Raw genomic sequence first — 21,965 nt, forward strand, 5'->3', positions numbered from 1 at the left:
TGAGAAGAGCCAGAGATCCAGTAGGTTTGCAGTGGCTGATCTGAAGTGCCATATTCTGATTTTAATTTTTATATCATTTTTCTCAAGATTACATCAATGTTGGCATCGATTCCATTCATACCATACATCTTATCTTTGGAGACAATGTGTTAGGTGTGTTTGACGTATCTCTTGGGCCACAGTGGTGAGAAAGTACAGGATTTTTCATGGGAGACAATTCTTCATATTTCATTCATTGCTCTTTTATGTTAAATTACTGTACCAAATCAGGTCTAGAAGGGGGAAATTTGGAGACTCTTCTGGCCTGTTCTTGCAGGCACCTGTGTGGGGAAATCTGAGTTAGAGTTTAAAATCTTTAACATTAACTCATTATTTGCTGGTTTGTTGTGAAGTGACTTCAGTGGAAGTTTCTGTATTATAACATATATAAGGGTGGGGTTTATTTAGGGGTTTGTGGGAGATCTGTGGGTGGCCTTGCTATTAGCCTATATTGTTTTTCTGTGTTTCCCTGGGGCTGAGAAAGGTTATGGATTACAATAATTTTAGGAAAAAGGAATGTTAGTAAGAAAAGAGTCACATAGGGGTAACTGAGTAGTACATTCATCTTTCTGACACCTGCCATGCTGGTTTTCAGAACTGGTGATGATCTGTGCTAAATGTCACAGGCTTTGGGGGTTTCCTGCAAACAAGCATCAACTTAAATGGGGATGAATTAGAAGCATTCCCAATAAGATCAGGAATGAAACAACAATGTCCCTTATCACCTCTATTATTTAACATTGTACTAGAAACACTAGCAGTAGCAATTAGAGAAGAAAAAGAAATTGAGGGTATTAAAATAGGCAATGAGGAGACCAAGCTATCACTCTTTGCAGATGATTTGATGGTCTACTTAAAAAATCCTAGGGAATCAACTAAAAAGCTAGTTGAAATAATCAACAACTTTAGCAAAGTTGCAGGATACAAAATAAATGCACATAAATCATCAGTATTTCTATATATTTCCAACACATCTCATCAGAAAGAGTTAGAAAGAGAAATGCCATTTAAAATCACACTAGACTATATAAAATATTTAGGAATCTATCTACTAAAAGAAACACAGGAATTATACAAACACAACTACAAAACACTTTCCAAACAATTAAAACTAGATCTAAACAAATGGAAAAACTTTGATTGTTCATGGGTAGGATGAGCCAACATAATAAAAATGACAGTTCTACCCAAATTAATTTACTTATTTAGTGCCATACCTATCAAGCTACCAAAAAACTTCTTTACTGGATTAGGAAAAAAAAAACTTTAACAAAGTTCATTTGGGAGAACAAAAGATCAAGAATATCAAGGGAAATAAAGGAAAAAAAATGTGAAGGATGGTAGCCTCACTGTACCAGATCTTAAACTGTACTATAAAGCAGTGGTCATCAAAACAATATGGCACTGGTGAAGAGATAGAAGGGAGGATCAGTGGAATAGAAATGGGGAAAGTGACCTCAGCAAGACAGTCTATGATTAAACCAAAAAGCCCAGCTTTTGGGACAAAAATCCACTATTTGACAGAAACTGCTGGGAAAATTTGAAAATAGTATGGGAGAGATTAGGTTTAGATCAACATCTCGCACCCTACAACAAGATAAATTCAGAATGGGTGAATTTAAATATGAATATAAAAAGGAAACTATAAGTAAATTAGGTGAACACAGAGTAGTATACTCTGGGAAAGGAAAGATTTTAAAACCAAATAAGAGTTAGAAAAAATTACAAAATGTAAAATAAATCAATGGTACAAAAAATCAATTTTTCCCCAATTCATAAATGGGCAAGGGACATAAATAGGCAATTTTCAGATAAAAAGAAATCAAAGCTATCAATAAGAACATGAAAAAGTGTTCTAAATCTCTTATAATTAGAAAAAATGCAAATCAAAACAACTCTGAGGTATCACCTTATACCTTGCAGATTGGCTAACATGACAGCAAAGGAAAGTAATAAATGTTGGAGGGAATGTGGCAAAATTGGGACATTAATGCATTGCTGGTGGAGTTATAAATTGATCCAACCATTCTGGATGGCAATTTGGAGCTATGCCCAAAGGGAGCTAAAAGAATGTCTGCCCATTGATCTAGCCATACCACTTTTGGGTTTATACCCCAAAGAGATCATAAGGGAAAAAACATGTACAAAAATATTTATAGCTGCACTCTTTGTAGTGGCAAAAAACTGGAAAATGAGGATATGCCTTTCAATTGGGGAATGAACAAATTGTGTTATTTGCTGGTGATTGAATACCACTGGGTTCAAAGGAATAATAAACTGGAGGAATTCCACATGAACTATAATGACATGTAGGAATTGATGCAGAGTGAAAGGAGCAGAGCCAGAAGAACACTGTACACAGAGACTGATACACTGTGGTAAAAATCAAAAGTAATGAACTTCTGTTCTAGTAGCAATGTAATGATCCAGGACAACTCTGAGTGACTTATGAAAAAGAATGCTATTCACATTCAGAGGAAGAACTATGGAAGTAGAAACATAGAAGAAAAACAACTGCTTGAACACATGGGTTGATGTGGATATGATTTGGGATGTAGACTCTAAATAATCACCCTAGTTCAACTATTAATAATATGGAAATAAGTCTTGATCGATGACACATGTAAAACACAGTGGAAATACTCATAGGCTTGGGGCACAGAAGAGGGGCAGGGAGAGAAAGAACATGAATCATATAACCATGGAAATTTTTTTTAAATGAAGACTTTAAAAAAAAAGATATATTGAAATTTAATTCTTTGATTTCTTTTCAATTCTTGAAATTCTTTGCAGTTGTGTTATTTTCAGGTACTTGTATACCTTGTACCCAATAACTGTATGTAATTTCAGTGAGTATTTTGTCATTCAAGCCATTCTTTCTGATTTTATCTTTTTTAAATGCTGTTGCCACTTCCTTACATGATCCATGAACGAATGATCATTAGGACCATGCACAGTCACTGATAACAACAGATCACTATGGAAACGGTGGTGAATCTCTACTTTTTCATATGTTTATTTCCCTCATGCAAACATCACTGAAAAACATCCATGTAAAGTGCTATGTATGCTTGAATGGATAAGTTAACTGGCTTAGCTGGGTGTTGGACCAAGAGCTCCACAGGCCAGTTTTTTTCTTAAAATACTTTTCATTTCTTTAAACACTTTTCCTAAATTTCCTGTTTTTTTAATTTTCCTAAAACATTTTTCATTAAAGTTTAGTTTCCTTATATATAAAAAAAGATAATAATGATACCTACTTCACCATGGTATTTTGAATATTAAATTAAATAAATGTAAGTGTATAAATATGCATGTTTATACACACAGACATATATAAAATTCAGTTCAATTTTTTTAAACCCTTACCTTCCATCTTGGAATCAATACTATGTATTGGACCCAAGGCAGAAGAGGGATAAGGGCTAGGGAATGGAGGTTGTGACTTAAGGGTCACACAGCTAGGAAGTGTCTGAGGTCAAATTTGAACCTAGGACCTCCCATCTGTATACCTGGCTCTCAATCCACTGAGCTACCAGCTGCCCCCATTCAGTACAATTTTAAAGAACTATGTGTGGCTGTTATTATCTTTGTGAAGTGATACTACTGGTCATTTTCCTCTGCAATATTTTGTTTGTATTCCAAACCTTGCTACTCTTAGGAATTGATAGCTGCTTTGCAAAGAGATAGGGTTGTTCGTTTTTAGCAAAGGTGGCTTTTTAGCTCTTCTGCTTCTTTATTGTGGTTAATATTTTGTATTATCGATCCCTCTGGGATTCTAATGAACCCTTTCTCAGAATGATATTGTTTAATAATTAAACAAAATAATAAATTTCAATTAGAGGTTAATGAAAATAAAGATGTAATTTTGTTTTGTTTTTTGCCAACCAAGTTTGATGGGAAATCTATTACTGAATCCTGTGGCAGTCTGTGTTCTCCAGATTAAGAACTCCTGGTGTATTCATTTCTTGTGCTAAACTTTTCCTTATTTACAAGGTTTACTTCAATATTAGGGCAAAATGTGAGGGACAAGTATATTTAGAAATGATGATGGTAAGCATATAACATTTTTTAAAATAAGGATACAAGATAGACATAAATGTGAAATGATAAAAAAAAATAAAATAAAGTAGAAGAGCAGTGGGAAATCCTTAGATCTATGAATAGGGGAAGTTTTTTTGTTTGTTTTTGTTTTTACCAAAAAAAGGAATAGAGAGGTAAAATGGGTAGTTTTGATTGCATAAAAAATAGTCACAAATGAAACCAATGTAGTTAAAAACATGCACCTGGTGGAAAATGTCTTTATAGCAAATTTTGCTGATGATGCTCTCTTTTTAAGGTATTGATTCAAATCCAGAAGAATAAGAGCCGTCCTCCAAATTATATGGCCAAAAATAAGAATAGGCAGGAAGAAACCTAAGCTATAAATAGCAATATGAGAAAAAATATAATTCACATCCCTGATAATTGCATAAATACTAATTAAAGGGACTCTGAGGTTCCTCACAGCCATTAGATTGTCAAGACTGACAAAAAAGGGGAAAAAACTCATGTTGGAGGGACTTCAGGAAAACAGGTACACTGATGCAATGTATGGTGCCAACAGTGAATTGGTAAAATGGTCCAGCCATTATAAGAATAATGAGAGCCAAGCACCAATGTTAGGGATGGAGGGGAGATAGAGAAAGTCTATATGGTGAGACTCTCTTCTAGCTCTCCCCTCCCACCAAATATACACTGGGAGATTTTGAGGGGGTGTCACCCCAAAACTGGGTGACCTGGATGGTCGTGCCACCCCACAGGAGTTGGAGACAAGGCTTCCCTATAAGGTGAAGGAATAGGGTACCCCAATCCGATTCTGAATGAGGGCAGGGTTCATGCAAGCCTCCCCTGAGGTCAGTCAACTTCACAGTAGGTGGTCTGGCTCCAAGATGGAGGCAGCTAGTCCAAGCTGTGGTTCCCCTCCCCCTTGATATCTCTCAGACACTCTGGAATGCTATCTGACTAAAGAATAGCTTTTATTATTCACAATTCAGGAATTTGGGAAAGGGGTGAAGGGCAGAGGGATTTTGGGGCACCCTCTTCTCTATTTCTATGGGGTCCGTCACTCAGGTGGAAACCTTTTGTGGTTCCCACTTCCAAGTGTCTCCCCTGCCTCTTTTCATTCAGATTCTATTTCTATTTCCTATTTCTATCCTTTTCTATAATTGCAAGACGAAGGGTCTCTCAGCAAGGTTGGGTAATGGGAGAAGGAGCCTAAGAGATTGCTCCCAAAACATAGTCCAAACATTTAGCTGACCCAATGATTGAAGTCTTGCTGGGTGAGAAGCAATGGAATGCCTTTGACCAGGGAATCGGGGTTTCAATGTCCAAAGAAAGATCCTCAGGAAGCCCTCAGGACTGGATTTGAGCTGAGATATCCACATCCTCTCCTCTCTCAGTCCTCAGCTGGAAACCCTTCCCCTTCTTCCTTCTCCTCTAGAGAATTACCCAGAATCCTCTGGTCTCAACTGTCACCAACTCCTTCTCTGGCTCCTTTTGTCCCATCCTCCTTGCACAAATTCCATCCTTACACCATTTTGGAAAGAAACTTGGAATTTTGTCCAGAAAGTTATTAAACTGTGGTTATCCTTTAACCTAGCAATTCCAGTATTAGGCTTATATCCCAAAATGATCAAAGACAAGAATACATCAACAATAATGACTACTAATAAGTAGACTACATATTTGTGTGTCTATGTATAATTTTATGGTTGGCAAAGAGTTGTATATATGTTAACTCATTTAATCATCATAACAACTTTTAGATAGGTGCTATTATTATCCCCATTATACAGATAAAATAAGATATATTTTTAGATAAGGAAACTGAGGTACAGGGAGGTTAAGTAATTTGACCAAGGCCACATAGCTAATAAATATCTATGGCAAATTTGAACTCACATCTTCCTGAAATAAATTCCTTTATTCATTGCACTATCTCTTTTCTGGAGTATCAAATAGCTAGAAATTTGTGCGGTGGCTATCAATTGAAGAAGGACTAAACAATATGAATGTAATATACATGACTTATTGTACATAAAAATGATAAAGAGGATTTTAGGGGGTAACATGGGAAGACTTATATGAATGGTTTCAGAGTAAAAAATGCTATAAAAGTAAACAATTAAAAATTTTTAAGAGCTCTAATTAACGCAATGTCCCTCTGTGATTTTAATGGACCAATGATAAAGCATGCTCAAGCCTCCTCCCAATAGAGAAGATGATGGACTCAGGCTGAAGATTGTTGGGGTTTCTTTTTTTTTTTTTGGACAGGTCAAGTGCAGAAATATGTTTTGCTTGATCACAAAGTAATTTGAGGATTCAAAGGTAAAAAGAAGCTAATGTATATGGACATTTCATATACAAATACATAGGTAACATGTATTTTCATTGGAAACCTCATTGTCTCACATTCTACCCAGCTATTCATTGTGGAGCTCTGCCACTATTCTCAAAATATCTCCCCTCAAGTCATCCAGAATCACTCCTGGCCTTCATGGGACCTCACATAGTAAAAGCTAAAATGCAAACACAAAATACTACTATTAGTGAAGATGACACAAATCAACAATATAAGAGGTAATTTTCATTTGGGAAAAGGTCAGGGACCAATAAAACTGTTATACTCTCGAACTATGAATTTGAATTTGAATCCAAAAATGGATATTTACCCAAAGTAACTCCATTAAAATTCCCACTGGGCCTGCACCCTGAGGCAACTCTGATTTCTTTAACTCAGGATTCAGTTTACTGACCCACCTTTCTCAGCCTCTCCTCCCCAGCTGGCTTCATGTGAATATTGTACTCTAGCTGGCATCTGGCCAAAGAGCCAGCCATAAATAAATGTGTTGCCTGCCTGGCCAGTAATGCAAGGGAAGATAACTCAGAGCAAAGGACACCCTGCTTCCTGATTTCCCCTGGGATCCTGTATGGTGTGGCATCTAGTAAAGGACAAGATCTACAGAGCCAAGAGAAGAGGTGTAGTTTGAGTTCTGGTGGACAGTGCTTCAAGCAAACCCTTACTACTTGGTTCCTGAGACAACTTTAGCTCCTGGCATCCAGAGATCATCAGTGGATTGCAGTGAGAATCCCAAAGCCACAAAGCCCCAGCTGTACTCAAGCCTGGCAGGTTCCAGGTTTGAGGCAGAAACCCAGAGACTCCATTTATAGCTCCTTGGGCCCTGTTAGTTTAGATCACTTAGATAAGAGTAGAATAAGTCCTCCCATTGCCCTGTGGTTTTATCCCTTAGATTTTAAGTATAGAAATCCTTTCCCACCTTTTAGTCTAACATAATTAAAGCTGTTAAGTCCCTTTTATCTTGTTAGCCTGTTACTATACTCTGGTCTAGTGGAAGCTGGGTGATAGTTAAGATCAACTGCCATTCCTGTGGAGATCCACTAAAACTCTGGTCTCTTCACCCTGGTCCAGTCTCTCATATATCCTAGAGTGTGTTCCCACAAACCACTTAGTTTATTGTAATATCCCTGGTGATTCCATTACCTCACTTATATTTTCCTACACTAGACTATAAGCTTGTTGAGTAAAAGACTTCAAAAGAAATTATTTCATTTATTCACTCATTCATGCATTTATTTTTTAATAAGCATTTGCCCACTATGTGCAAGTCTTATGTGACAAGGAGGCTACAGATATATATTCATAGTTATTGTTGTTGTTTAGTTGTTTCAGTTTTGTCTGACTGTGAACCAATTTGGGGTTTTCTTGGCAAAGATACCAGAGTAGTTTGCTATTTCCTTCTCAAGCTCCTTTTACAGATGAGGAAACTGAGGTCAACAGGGTTAAGTGACTTTTCCGAGGTCACACAGCTAATAAGTGAGCTCAGTAAGATGAACCTTACTGACTCCAGGACTGGCATTCTATCCACTGTGCTATCCCCATTCAGAAATGATCCATACCTTAAAAGATCCTACACTTCATTAGAGAATACAAAAATAAATGTATACAAATAACTACAATACTGTCATGTATAATTAGTACATAGGAGGGAGAAATGATCTGTGACACAAGGCTGACAACAAAGATAAACTTTCCTCTCGAATGTGCAGGCATTTGACAACAGGAAAATAGAATCGCTTATGCAATTGCTAGAAATAAATGTCCCATATTTAAGGACACTCTGTGGAGGCAGATGCTTGAATGGAGAAAGTACCAAAGAACATACACACTATGCAAGAAGAATTGTTTCTATTAAACAGCTGAGATATGTTCTCATAAATTGGCACTTTCTTCAATCTTCTTCTTGTAAACCAGGCTCTCCAGCTGCAAAGCTTGAATGTTAGAGCCTTGGATTTTTAGTTGAGGAAAATCTTTTGCCTTTCTTTGCATCCCCAGGACTTACCACAGTGTTTTGTACATAGTAGGTGCTTGATAAATATTTATTGCTTGGCTTGTCTGATGGACTTCACATCTAACCCAGGGCCAGTCCAACCACACTCTTCTGGCCAATTTTATCCTATGCCACCATGACCTTTCATTTCCCATGTTTCTTCTCTAAGTGGAATATTAGAAAATGGCAGTATCATCACACAAAGTCCTTTGGAGGAAAAATGACGAATAGACCAGATAACCTTATATTTCATTCCACAAAAAATGTGTAAATGGCAAAGTAACTAAAAAATAAACTTAATAAAAATCTAAGAAATAGTTTCTTGTTCTATTTTGGAGGGGCGAGTGGAAATAACTCCCCCCTCTATATTTCAAACTATATCTTTAATTACAATGTAAACAAGTTGATCCTTTAAGTACTGATATTCTGTAATACTTAAGAAAGAATAAAAAGAAATAAAATGCCCTTTCCCCTCAATACTTTAGGTCTGTCTTCTACTGGGGAAAAACATAGGTAATCCATTTTCTTTTTAAACAGCAACAGCAATAAACAACATGTATGTGTTTTGCTCAGATCACTCCTTACTAGACTTATGATTTCCTTGTAAAAGTCACTGCTTATGGAGGGGTTCCCCAAACTGAAATAGCTTGATTCCCTAACATTTGTTCAAAGTTGAGAATGGAATGGCAAGCGGCCACATTCTTCAGATTGTGTAATTGAGTGAAATCGGGAATTTAATCCTCTAGCAGATGACAAGTTCAAGGATGACCCTGTTTTAACAAAAGCCCAGTTGGAACACGTAAAACCATCTGAATCTGAGTTTTCATGTGAAACTTTTTGGAGTAGCAGGATTAATGAATGTATGAGAATGTGTCCTTGGATTAGAATGCATTCCTACAGAATGAGAGTAAGAAATATGAGAGATATTAGAAAGGAAACAAGTGCAGCATTGTTAATTTCTTGCTATGCAACTGAAGCACTTGAGGCAAAGGGCTCATATGTGACTTCAGTAGTGGCGTATTTTCTCACAATGCACCTGCATGGCCAAAGACACGTGTAAACAGTTCGCGGTTCTGCTTAGAGACAGGGAAAAAAAAAACTCATAAGCTACCATTAAAAGCCATTTAGTCCTATTCTAAACACTGATAGATTTGCCTTCTGGAACTAACAAGATCATAAACTTAAATTGACTCACATTTTGAACCGGCCAAGTGCTCTAAAACAGAGCTATGTAGGAATATTTTTAAAATGATAAACTTCAAAGAATTTCAGATACTTAAGAAAAAATAGGTTTTGGTTAAGCCAAGTAAAGCAGTTGTAAGAAATTTTAAATGAAGGTTAATGTTATATAGCTGGTATAGAAAAGAAACATCTTCATTTTCTGTGATTCATTTTAGCCACTATAACAGTGGTCAATCAGCATTGTTGATGGGAAGCAAGCAATTTAGATCCCTTCTTTATTTATCATAAAGACAAAACAAAATTCTATGAATGGAAATTTTCAATGAGGTAAATGATAAAACAGTACAAGGGTTGAATGTGCCATTTAGCTGTTCTATTGGGGAATTTCTTGGCTAAATATCACTCCAGTAATAAAAATGCAAATGTTTACACTCTGGGACAATAATGCCTTAAAGAATAGAAAAAGAATTATAGTGAATATTTGGAAGACAACATATATTGATATTTTCCCATTGCTGTATTCTCCTTTCAGGTCAGAAAATATCTCTGTGCTTCTGCATTACTTGGCCACTTAAAGATATGGGACCATGAGCACTGGGTCACATTTTGCAAGTACAAACACTTTTATCATTATTTTTAGATAGACTTACCAATCCCTTTGAAGACCATCATGGATAAACTTCTGGTTTGGATTTTTGAAAGAGAAAACAAGTCTTTGAAAAATCTAGTTTGCTTGTTTTTTAAAGCAAGGAATCTTGCACTTATAAATACTCATAGCAAAACATTCTGCTAGCAGCAGAATGCTGGAGAAAAAATGGATATGCATTAATTGAGAAATGTCTTAACACATTTTGGAGAGTAAATGTAAGAGAATATTATTTTGACAAAATAACAAGAATTTAGGAAACACTAGAAATCTTGTATGAATTGCTGCAGAATGAAGTAAAAACAAATAATATAACAGGAAACTGGTATACAAAGTAACTACAATAATGAAATGCAGAGAAAAACTGTAATGAAGCTGCATACTATGTAACTACAATGACTGATCTTGCCCCCCAGGCAAAGATGAAGAAATAGAAATATGCTTCTTTTCCTTGGAGAAGTGAAGGTCAGTGGATGCAGAATGTTGGCTATAGTGTTAGATGTGGTCACAGTATCAATTGGCTTTGCTTGACTATGAATCTTTATTAAATTTTTATAAATCATTAAATATTTATAAAAATTAGTGAAAATCTTTATCTGGTTGATATCATAATGAAAATATCTTTCCTTCTTTTTTATATAATAGTACCTTTTGAACTTCTAAACACCTAAAATTGTTATTGGGGGGAAGGGAGAGAAGTTATGGTCTTCTCTGAACTTAAGGCAGAAACACAGGTGGGGATGTTGATAAACTTATCCCGACTGCAGCTGCTCTTTGTGGTGATGGGAAAAAATCTGTTCTAGGGATTATGGGAATATATTGTAATTGTGCAGCCCAAACATGCATGACAGTTGAAAAATAAGGGACAGCCATATAAATTTGAGGTTGCAATTGCAGGTTTTCTTGAATCTTGCACTCAAACACACAATTCTTTGCTAAGTTAAACTCTCCCTCATCAAGATGATTCCAGAGAATTCACATTTAAGCTGTGCTGTAGAAGTTCAAATAGTAAATCATACTCTTCATTCCAACTGTGACTTTATAATGATTTGAATTATGCTGCAATCTTGTTCCTGACATTTTGAAATCAAACATGAAGATCCCAACTTTTAGCCACCAAAGACATTTCATACCACAATATGATACGCATGGCTGGCATAAAGTAATACTATATCAACATTTTTCAAGCAGAAAGCAGTTGATGTATTTTTTCCCCCAAGGCAGATGTTTTCCAGATTTGCTATTGTCACTCATTAAGAGAGTAAGAAAGACTTGTGTGAGTTATGATATGGTAAATATTGAATATGCCATCTCATCCATAAAACACTATGGATTTCGCAGATAATTCGTTTTCTTGCTTTAATTATTTCAATATGACCCTTTTCCCTCCTTCAATTCATAATTGCTTTATTAGATCTATAGAAAAATGTAATTAACTTGAGTAAATAAAAACATATTACATTTTTTTAAAGTCTGCCAATAAAAACCTCATTGGACACCTAATTATTGATTCCACAATAGGAAAATAATAATAAAGGAGGATATTTTTTAAGTATAGTATCTTCTAGAGTCTTGTGTCTTTTGATGCATACTGTGGATTCCAATAATGTCTATATTTGGGAGAAATTCTGTGCTCCTGATTCATGTCATATCATTTTTAAAAATAACTAGCAATGGCTATTATCTCTGTTTTCTCCATGAGTGTAAACTGAGGTGCTATAAACAGAGCAGTTTGATAGCAAAACAAAAAGTATGAGTATGTGTCAAGTTGGAAGTGAGGGTGTGGTTTACTCCTAGAAACTTAGTCTAAAGCCTAGCTGGCCCATTAGATTGTTATAAATGTATAATCTAGGAAGGCGAAAAGATTCATATGCAAAAATATATTTGTAGTAGCTCTTCATGTAAAGGAAAAAGCTGGAAACTAAGGGGGTGCTTATTACTTGAAAAAATGGCTGAATAAATTGCAGTATGTACAGTTAATGGAATATTGTTGGGCAATAAGAAATGCTGAAAGGGATGGTGCCAGATACACTTGGGAAGATTTGTATGAACTGATGCAGAGTGAAGTGAAAAGCAACTAGGGATCAGTTTATATAATAATAACACCATTGTAAAGATAAATAATTATTTATTATAAATATAAATAGTTGAAAGACTAAAGAATACTGATCAATGAAATTCTGGTCAGTCACAATTCAAGTGGCCAATGATGAAATAAACTGATTATCTACTGTCAGAGAAGGATTCTCAGGGTACAAAATGGGACACATTTTTTTGGACGTGACCAATGAGGGAATTTGTTTTGCATAGCTACGCATATTTGTTACAAGAGTTTTGTTTTTGTTTTATAGTACTTTTTCAATGGGAGAAGAGAGGTGAGAGAGAAAACCGATTCTTGTTTATTAAAAAAATTAAATTTTAAAAAGTAACATGTGAATTCTTAAGTGAAAAAATGTATTCCTTGATCTCACTAATATCTTTAAAGCTAAAACAAAAGCCCTAAAACATATCTGTCTTAGAGTAACATTCTGCAAGATAAGCAAGAGGCAATTTTACAACTGAATGTTATCATTTAATAAAGTATTTAATGTACTTTTCAAAAATATAGCAGGATTTTATCTTCCTTTCTCCTGTTTCTTCAAAGTTCTTAACTCACAGCATCTCTTGAAGGGAGAGAGGATCAGTTTCCTGTAACTACAACCAAAATCTCTTTTTTAGTAACCCTAGGGGTCACTAGAGGGTGAAAGGAGATCCTATTTTCCCACAGAAGTTAAGCGCACTCACTGTGTGGAGTTCACAGCTGGCCTTAAACTCAGGACAGAATGTGGATGCCAAATTCCAAATCTCCATGAAGCAGCAGGAGAGATACTACAAAGTTAGCACATGAATATTCAAGAGACAAATAAAATTAAAATACAAGTATAACTATTGTCAAAACCTTTAAAGTGATTGCCTTTTTAAACATGACATCCACTGAAACAATTGATTAAAAAATTATACTTTGACTATATATGCATGCATATATATATAATTGTATATGAAACCAGGGAAGGTTCTCCTTCATATCATTCAGCTATTACAATTTTTAAAAATTCATTAGGTTACTATGAACCTAAAATTAGAGAAGGCTTTGGGTAGATTAGTATAAACCAATACTAAGATGCACCAATGATGCTACAGTCCAAAAGACATTAGGTGGCACAGGGGGATAGAATATTGAACCTGGAGCCAGGCAGACTCAAGTTCAAAGAGTACTTTTAGTTTTTCAACTCTGTACAAGTCATTAACCTCTGAGCCTCAATTTCTACATCTGTAAAATGGGAATAATAAGAGCATATGCATAAGAAGATTGTTATGAGACTCAAATGAGAAAATAACTAGCATTTAAAGAGAGCTTCAAATTTTGCAAAGCCCTTCACAAATTGTCATCTCATTTTATCTATACAACCTGTGAGAGGTAGGTGCAATTTTTAGCCCCATTTTATAGAGGATAAAACTGAGGCAGACAATGGTTAAGTAACTTGTCTAAGGTCAAACAGCTAATACATGTTGAGGATAGATTCCAATCTGTTCAAACTCCCAGTCCAACTTGCCACCCAATGTGCCATCTGGCAAAAATGAGATGATATATATAAATCTCTGCCAAAATTAAAGTACTATATAAATGCCAGCTATCATTATTAGTACTGGTATTTCATTATTAGTATTATATCCATTAGGAAATGATATCGCAAGAAAAGCTGTGAATCAGTAATCTTACATAATAGGTTCAATCATTGTGGCACAATCAAGAATGAATTGCAGAGAACAAAATCTCCAAATCTGAAAACTTTATGTTTTCCATTCTTTTTCTTCTCCCCTCTGAAATAAAAAATGCCTTTCTCTTTAAGGTAGCAGATCTGTACTGCTGATTTGTCAATGACAGTAATGGTGCTGATGGAGAGTGGTTGTCTCTCCAGGGGAAAGGGCTTTTGTGGATGGAGATCAGTCCCTTGAACGGAAGCCAGAATAAACTGATAGCTAGGACTGATTAGGGATCCCAGATGTCCTAGTTGACATTTCAAAGCAGATGGGCTACTGGGGCCTGAATCAAGGGAAACTTCTGATCCTCTTCAAGGAGAATCCATAGTCCAGTCTATGCTGAGAGTCTTTTTGCTTGATGTTGAGGCATGAGGGGCTGGGAATAACTTCCTATGCTGAGAAATTCTAGTGACTGAAAGAGGCATACACATCATAGAGAAGATGCCACATCTGGAATCTTCTGGTGTAACTCATTCGTGCATTCATGACAAAGTTATTCTGGCCCACATCTGATTGAATTTGTCAGCAATATAATCTGAAAACCAGGAAGAAAGTGTCAGCTCTAGAATTGAAAAAAGACAGCTTGAATTAATCGGCTTCCTGACCACCCAGGATGCTTCCAATGGATGAAAATTTTCCAATTCTTTGGTAGAGGCAATGATGACTTCTTTTCGAAGAAATCTCAGCATAGCTGCTGATGAAATGATGATACTGTTCCATAGAATTGTCAGCAGAAGAACCTTAAGATTTCAATCTGCTTGTGGCAGATCTGAGATTCAAGTATTTGAATTGAATTGATGTTAGAGTGGGAGATCTTTTTAGGAGAATCCCTGGCATGATTTTCTTCTTTCGTAATCTCGACTTAAATTTCTGGAGCTTTTTCAGGAGTGGGATGAAGAGAAAGAAGAAAATACTTGAAAGATTTGAGATAAATTGCATTCGTATGAGTACAAAATATAAATGGTTGACTTTTCTTTCACCTAGGTAACCAAATAACTGAGTTGCAAACTTGCCTTAGAGTCTAATTGTCTAAGGCTTAGACAATTAAATATATTTGTAACCATAGGCAAATCATTTAACATCACTGATCCTTAATTTCCTTATTTTCAAAATGGAAATAATGGTACCTAACTCTCACAAGGTTTTTGTGAGGATCAAATGAGATTAAAAAAAATTTAAACCTTTATTCTCTTTATTAGAATCAATACAAATTTTCAATTCAAGGCAGAAGAATGGCAAGGGCTAAGGAACTGGGAGCAAGTGATTTGCCTAGGGTCACTCCACTAGGCAGGGTTTGAGGCTAGATTTGAACCCAAAATCATCCATCTCTAGACCTAGCTCTCTATCTACTGAGCCACCTAACTATGATATAGCATATACTATGCATATGTATATATTTATAAAACTTTATAAAATTTATAAAAAGATTTACAAATCTTAAAAATCTACACAAATATTAATCTATTGTCAGTCATTTTGAGAAAAAGAAAATTTGTCATCTTTCATTTAAGCTGGTACTTTGAGCCATGTTGATAAAATAAGAAAAATCACAAATGTCAGCGCTTACCTTCAGCATGTTTTGACTTTCCCTTTAGATGGATAGATAAATGAGAGTGAGACAAAGAGTCAGAAACAGAGAAGGAAGAGAAAGGGGAAGACATTTATTGTTGTTGCTGTTCGGTCATTTCAGTAGTGACTGACTCTTCATTGTCTTGTTTGGAACTTTCTTGTCAAAGACAATGGAGTGGTTTGCCATTTGTGTTTTCCAGCTCTTTTTTTTCAGGTGGAAAAAGTGAGACAAACAGGGTTAAGTGACTTGTCAAGGATGACACAGCTAGTAAGTATCTGAGGCTGCTAGAGCTGAGCTCAGATCTTCCTGACTCCAGGAATGGTACTCTATCCATGGTGCCACTTAGCTGCCCTATAGAATAAGTATTCATAAAGTTTCAGCCTCTGTATTAAGTACTGGCAATACAAACATAAAATAGCAAGACAATACCCACTCCCAAAAGTTTGCACTCTTTTTGTTCATTTTAATTTTTTTCTTTATTCTCAATCCTTTTTTTTTTAGATCTATTGGTTTCTTTCCTTCTCTCTTTCTTTTTCTTTTTATCAAAATACCCTATTTTACATTCCAGTGGAGAAAGATTAAAGCAGGGGATGGAGATGGGGTAGTTGTGTGATATAGAGGAAAAATGTGGCCAAGTTGTTGCCAAGATATGGAGAAAGTTTGCCTACCAAAGCTATTGGTTCTAAGAGCAGATTCTTGGGTTTCTGTGGAAAGGTAATAAGCATGACAGGTAGAATTTAGTGTCTTTAAGCCCTGAGTTCTCCTTTTGTAGTACACTTGTCCTTTTGGAATGTCCCATAGTGTCAAACAAGTCAATCTTTTCTACCTCTTTCCTACTTCAAAATGTGCTCTCTAGATATAATAAAACATATAATAAACTTTTTTTTCACAAAAGGGTAGTTGTCTAACAAGAGTTTAATTGATCATTTCTCTTAAAATTATTTGCAATTTAATAGAAAGTCATGCCTTAATCCAGAAGAAGAATGGACTTAAAATGATAGGATTTCAATTATGTATCATTTGCTCATGAGAAAAGTAGCGTAAAATAAAATGAGAAAATGTCCTAAAGGCCTTTTTAATCTTCATAGTGCTATATAAACATCATAACTATTATAAGCAAGCTTGTTAGGATGCAACTTAATCAATTTACATGTAAGGACAGGCTTATCATTAGAAACTTCTTATAACATTCTAGAGTCAAACAGTCCATTGTGAAGAAAAAAAAATATTTAATTTTAGTCAGAGAGTTAGGAGAAATGGCTTCTAGTCCTGATCCCTATACCACCTAGTCATGAAAACAGATCTTGAAATTCCCTTCAAGCCTTAGATTCTCTGATTCAATGAATTTGTTTTTTAATAATTCTCTCATACAACATAAATTTTTCTCTTTTCCTAAAGTTCTACTTAACTGGCAGGAGAGACATGATGCAGAAAGTCATTTTTCCCAGTGAAAGATTAGCCCATAGCTTCACAGTGGCCTTACTGACACCTACAATTTCCCCACCTGTAAGAAGTTCAAATTCTCAATTTATAGGGGTGGAAGCTCAGAGTATCCAAAGGCAATTTGTTATCAATATTTGCCTATTTAGTATAGGACAAGACAGGATAGGATAAGATAGGATCCCTTATATACCTTATATAGTAAACCTTAAAGCACTATATAACAATATAATATGATAGGATATTGTGGGAGAGTGAATGCTTGTTCTCACCCAAAGAAGTGCAGCTCAGATCCATTCATCTTAAGGCATGAAAGAGGTTTTTTTTTTTTAAAGGATGTTACAATTTGAGCAGTATGGTAGAAATAGCCCGTGGTGGTGGAATGGCACTACAAGTATAGAATTGCAGCTTCCCCCAAGGGGATTGGGGGCTGCTAGATTTATTGAGGATCTGGAGGATTTCCTCCTCCCATCCTTAGGAATTCTCCACCCTCCCTCAGTTTATTCCCCCTCTAGGAGTTCCAGAGGCATTCCAGTGTGAAGTGGAGAAGGGGCCAGGAAGGAGTACAAAGATCCCCAGTGTACCTGTGTAATGTTCCCTCCTGTGTCCTGCTTAAGGTCATCTGTTTGGTCCTTCAAGGTTACTTGGGTATCTTTTCTCAGTCTTGCAAGTTCTTAACAACTGGAAGAAAGTCACAAGATAGCTTGGGTGTTCCCTCCCTTAGTCAGGCAAAATGTCAGACAAACCTGTATCAACTGGGAGAAAGGAAGAGATTTGAAATCAACATTCTACTTGGCAATATCTGCTAATTAGTAAAAAAGAATAAGATCTCAAATTATCTTTTAAAAAAGGATTTCGAAGTGCTATTTAAAAGAGGATTCCTAAGCACTGCTTAAAGCAACATTTCTCACAACCACATCAATATGATATGATATAATGTACTACACTGTATAGTTTAGTATAGCACCTCTGTGAGACAGATGCTATTGTTCTTCCTGTTTTACAGGTGAAAAAAATGAGACTGAATTCAAAAATTTCCCCAGGATTCCAAAGTTCTGGAAAGTATTATGTAAATATCTTAAATCTTGCCTCAGACACTTACTTGCTTACCAAGCATCCCCTCTACAACCTCCACAAGTGTGAGGCTCACCCTTACTGGAAATCTTTATTATTAAGCTTATAAGAAATGTTGTAGAAGGACCTTGCCCCCACCTAATTTACTCTTTTTTTTTTGTAAGACAAAATAAAATCTTTTTATTTTTTTATTTTTTTTTTGAGTTGCTCTTTCTTAATGGTCAGGTGACATTTTATTTTTTATTTTTTTATTCTTTTTTAAATTTTAAACATTTATTAATCTTCATTTTTAACATGCTTACATGTTAAAAATGATCCTACTTTCACCTTCACCCCCCGCATTCCCCCCCGCACCCATGGCCGACACATTTCCACTGGTTTTATCATGTGTCCTTGACGTAATTTACTCTTAATGGAAAAGCAATGCATTTGGAATCAGATGACAGGTTCAGATGTAGGTTATACTACTTACTATCTTTGTACTTAGGCAAATCACTAACCTTTTTTTCTGGGCTTCAGTTTTGTGATCTATAAAAGGAAGAGATAAATGCAAAAGATCTCTAAGGTTCCTCCTAGCCAAAGGTGTGGCCAATACAGACAAGATTAACTTTTAAGTTTAATCTGCACTGTTAATATTTTCCATCACTTTTTAAATTCTATCAACCAGCTAAAAAAATAAATCAAATCCTTATTTGTAGTATTTCCATATTTTCAAGGTGTAAATACACTGAAAATGTGTAACAATCAGTTCTTACTCTGAGGGTTGGAATGAGGAGCCAGCACACCCTTGCTCCTATGATCCTCATAAAAAGACATTTATATAATACTTTCCAGAACTCAAAGACCATCTAGTGCAAATTGCACCTAATCAAGCATCCCCTCTATAACATTTCTTATAAGCTTAATAATAAAGGCTTCCAGTAAGGGTGAGCCTCACACTTGTAGAGACAGCACCTCACCTTTGGACAGCCCAATGGGTGGGTAATATTTCTTTAGGTTTTGGCAGTTGGCATTTCAGCAGCTATTAGCCCTTATACCTAATTTTATTCTTTGTGGCTAAGATTGAATCTAATTTCTCTTACCACATGCTAGGCCACACAACACTTGTAAACAATGACCATGACAAAATCTTATCTTTTTGTCATCATTTGGCAAGTTACTCTCAGCTTATTAACATCTTCTTAATGTTTCATCTTGTCAAAACCTTCCCTAAAATGTGGTACCAGAACAGGACACAGCAAGGCAGAAGTTATTTGGATGGGCAGAGTATGGTTTCCAACATCTTGGATCCCCTGTCTTTCTTAATTCATCTTAGGTTATTATTGATTTTCTTGGCTATCAATGTCACTCTGTTAGCTTGAAATCTTACTGAGATTGAAAACTTTCAAAGTGATTTTGTACATGATATCTAATGCTATCCTTTTAATAAGGGAGGTTGGTAGGCATAAGTATCCCCATTTTTCAGATGATAAAACTGAGGCTCTCTTCACTAATGAGAAAACTGTCCCAGAAATCTGGGATTTCTAACTCCAAGAGCAAAATCACAAAGTCAGAACAATGGAAATCTTCTCAAATTACTAAATGTAAGAGATCTCTATCTCTCTAAAAACACATATTTATCCAGCTTCCATTTTTATCCCTTGCTTCCATCTGGCAAAGGACTGACAGAAAAGACTCAAAGATCCAAACTTTTACATGGTCATAAGGCACATGGCTCACACAAATTCCTAAAAGGAACCATACGGCTGCAGGTGCCATAATATCAGGTGAATGCTATAACTTTTAAGTTGTTGTGATATCTTGACAAGGCAATCCTTGGAAACAATAGATTTCAGATGTTATATAGTGTAGATCCTTGGAAATTTTCCTGTTGACATAAAAAGCCCTGTATGCCATTGATACTGGCAAATGTGTCCAAATCCATTCTCTTAGGCTATGCTTTTTAAGACCTTCCTAAGTAAGATACTGGATATCACTAGAGACAATACAAGCCCTCAAAACAAGCCATCTGTGCACCTGCACCCGGCCCTCTGCTTTGGCAGCTCTTCTACACAATGCAGAAGCAGCTGTGGGAATTCCCACCCAACCCTACCACCCTGGCTGGAAATATTGATCCATATGTTAAAAGAAAAATGTGAGTGTTTATGAGAAAGAGAGAACGAAAAAGTCAGGATTAGTGGGGGCTTGACATAAAATTAATCCAGCCATTCCAATCACTTTACTTCAAGTACCAAAACATGACTGTCTTCCCCAAAGTTATTAGATGGGCTATTATTGTTACCTTGGCACACATCTGATATATGGGTCTTTCTCCCATGATCATGATATCCTGGATTAATTTCTCAATTCATGTCTTGTCACCGTATCCTCTGAAAAAGTGGTTTTTGCAACATTTTTCCCTTAAAGACTTTTCTTAGATGTCTCCATCCATAAAAACCTAGAAGTATCTTTCCAAAGCACTCCCTTTTCTCTACTTTGAATTGCTAGTTTAAGGGAAAGAATTCAGACCTGGAAGTCAAGACATAGTTTCTTGTCCAGGTGTTACCACCAATTGTGTGACCCAGGATGAGTCATTTAAAATCTAGATTTAGAGATATCTAGGTGGTACTATGGATAGAACTGAGTTTCAGTCTTGTTTCAGACACTTAGTAATTGTATGATCTTCGGCAAGTCACTAAACTTCTGTCTGCTTCACTTTCCTCAATTATAAAACTGAGAAAAATAATAGCACCTTCATTGCAGGATTGTTGTCAGGATCAAATGAGATATTTTAAAAGTATTTAGCACAATGCATAGTAGATGATTTTTAAGTGTTTCTTTTCTCTAGAATTCAATTTTTCTTTCCTTTGTAAAATGAGGCAACATACAGGGAACTGACCTAGATGATGTCTAATTTAACTTCTAGTTCTAAAATCTCAGAAGATACAATGGGAGCTAAAATCCTTGTATTTTCCAAATTGTCATTTTCTTAATGTTTTTAACTTCTACTTTCCCTTGAAGCAGTAACTTCCCTTGTACAGTGACTCTTAGCACATCCCCTTCAGAATAAATTCTAGATGGTAAACAGGCCTGATGAAAAATTGGAAGTGCCAAGGTCATTTTCTTAATCATAGTTTCTTTTAGGATTAATCTACTTATAAATAATAGCTTACATTCATATGGAATTTTAAAGTTATAAATATTTTACACATATCTCATTCGCTCCTCACAAACAATTCTGTAAGGTAGGCATTGCAATTTTTAAACTTTCTTGTTTACAGATGAAGTGGCTAAGGCCCATAAAAGTTAAATGATGATAAAAGTTACATTATGAGCTAAGTGTCACAGCCAGGGCTCCAAGTTCATCATTTATCCATTACACTGAGCTGAGAGAATTGACTATAAACAAAGATTTTTCCATGTTGTCAACTTTTCATTTATTTATTTATTTTTGTGGTGTTTCAAGGCTGAACATATGCCTCATATGGATTGTGTTTGCAGATAAAACTACTGATAGCAAAATTTTAGTAAAAATAAAACTATGTGGGTGTTTCATGGTACTTGCCCTAGAACATAGCTAAAGATAGACTTCTGGAAAGTACTAGAATCTGTACTGGCTATTTGATGCTGGTTGGCAGTTTAAGCTCTTAGTTCTCCCCAAGAATCAATAATTGAATGTTGTAGTGAAGATGATGATTTGTATTGCTAAAAGGAGTCCCTGCCACAGGCTCCATATGCAAACAAAAGCAGAAGGAAGGAAGGAAGGAAGGAAGGAAGGAAGGAAGGAAGGAAGGAAGGAAGGAAGGAAGGAAGGAAGGAAGGAAGGAAGGAAGGAAGGAAAGGG

Source organism: Gracilinanus agilis, chromosome 1, assembly GCF_016433145.1.
Source record: "Gracilinanus agilis isolate LMUSP501 chromosome 1, AgileGrace, whole genome shotgun sequence".
NCBI lineage: Eukaryota > Metazoa > Chordata > Mammalia > Didelphimorphia > Didelphidae > Gracilinanus > Gracilinanus agilis.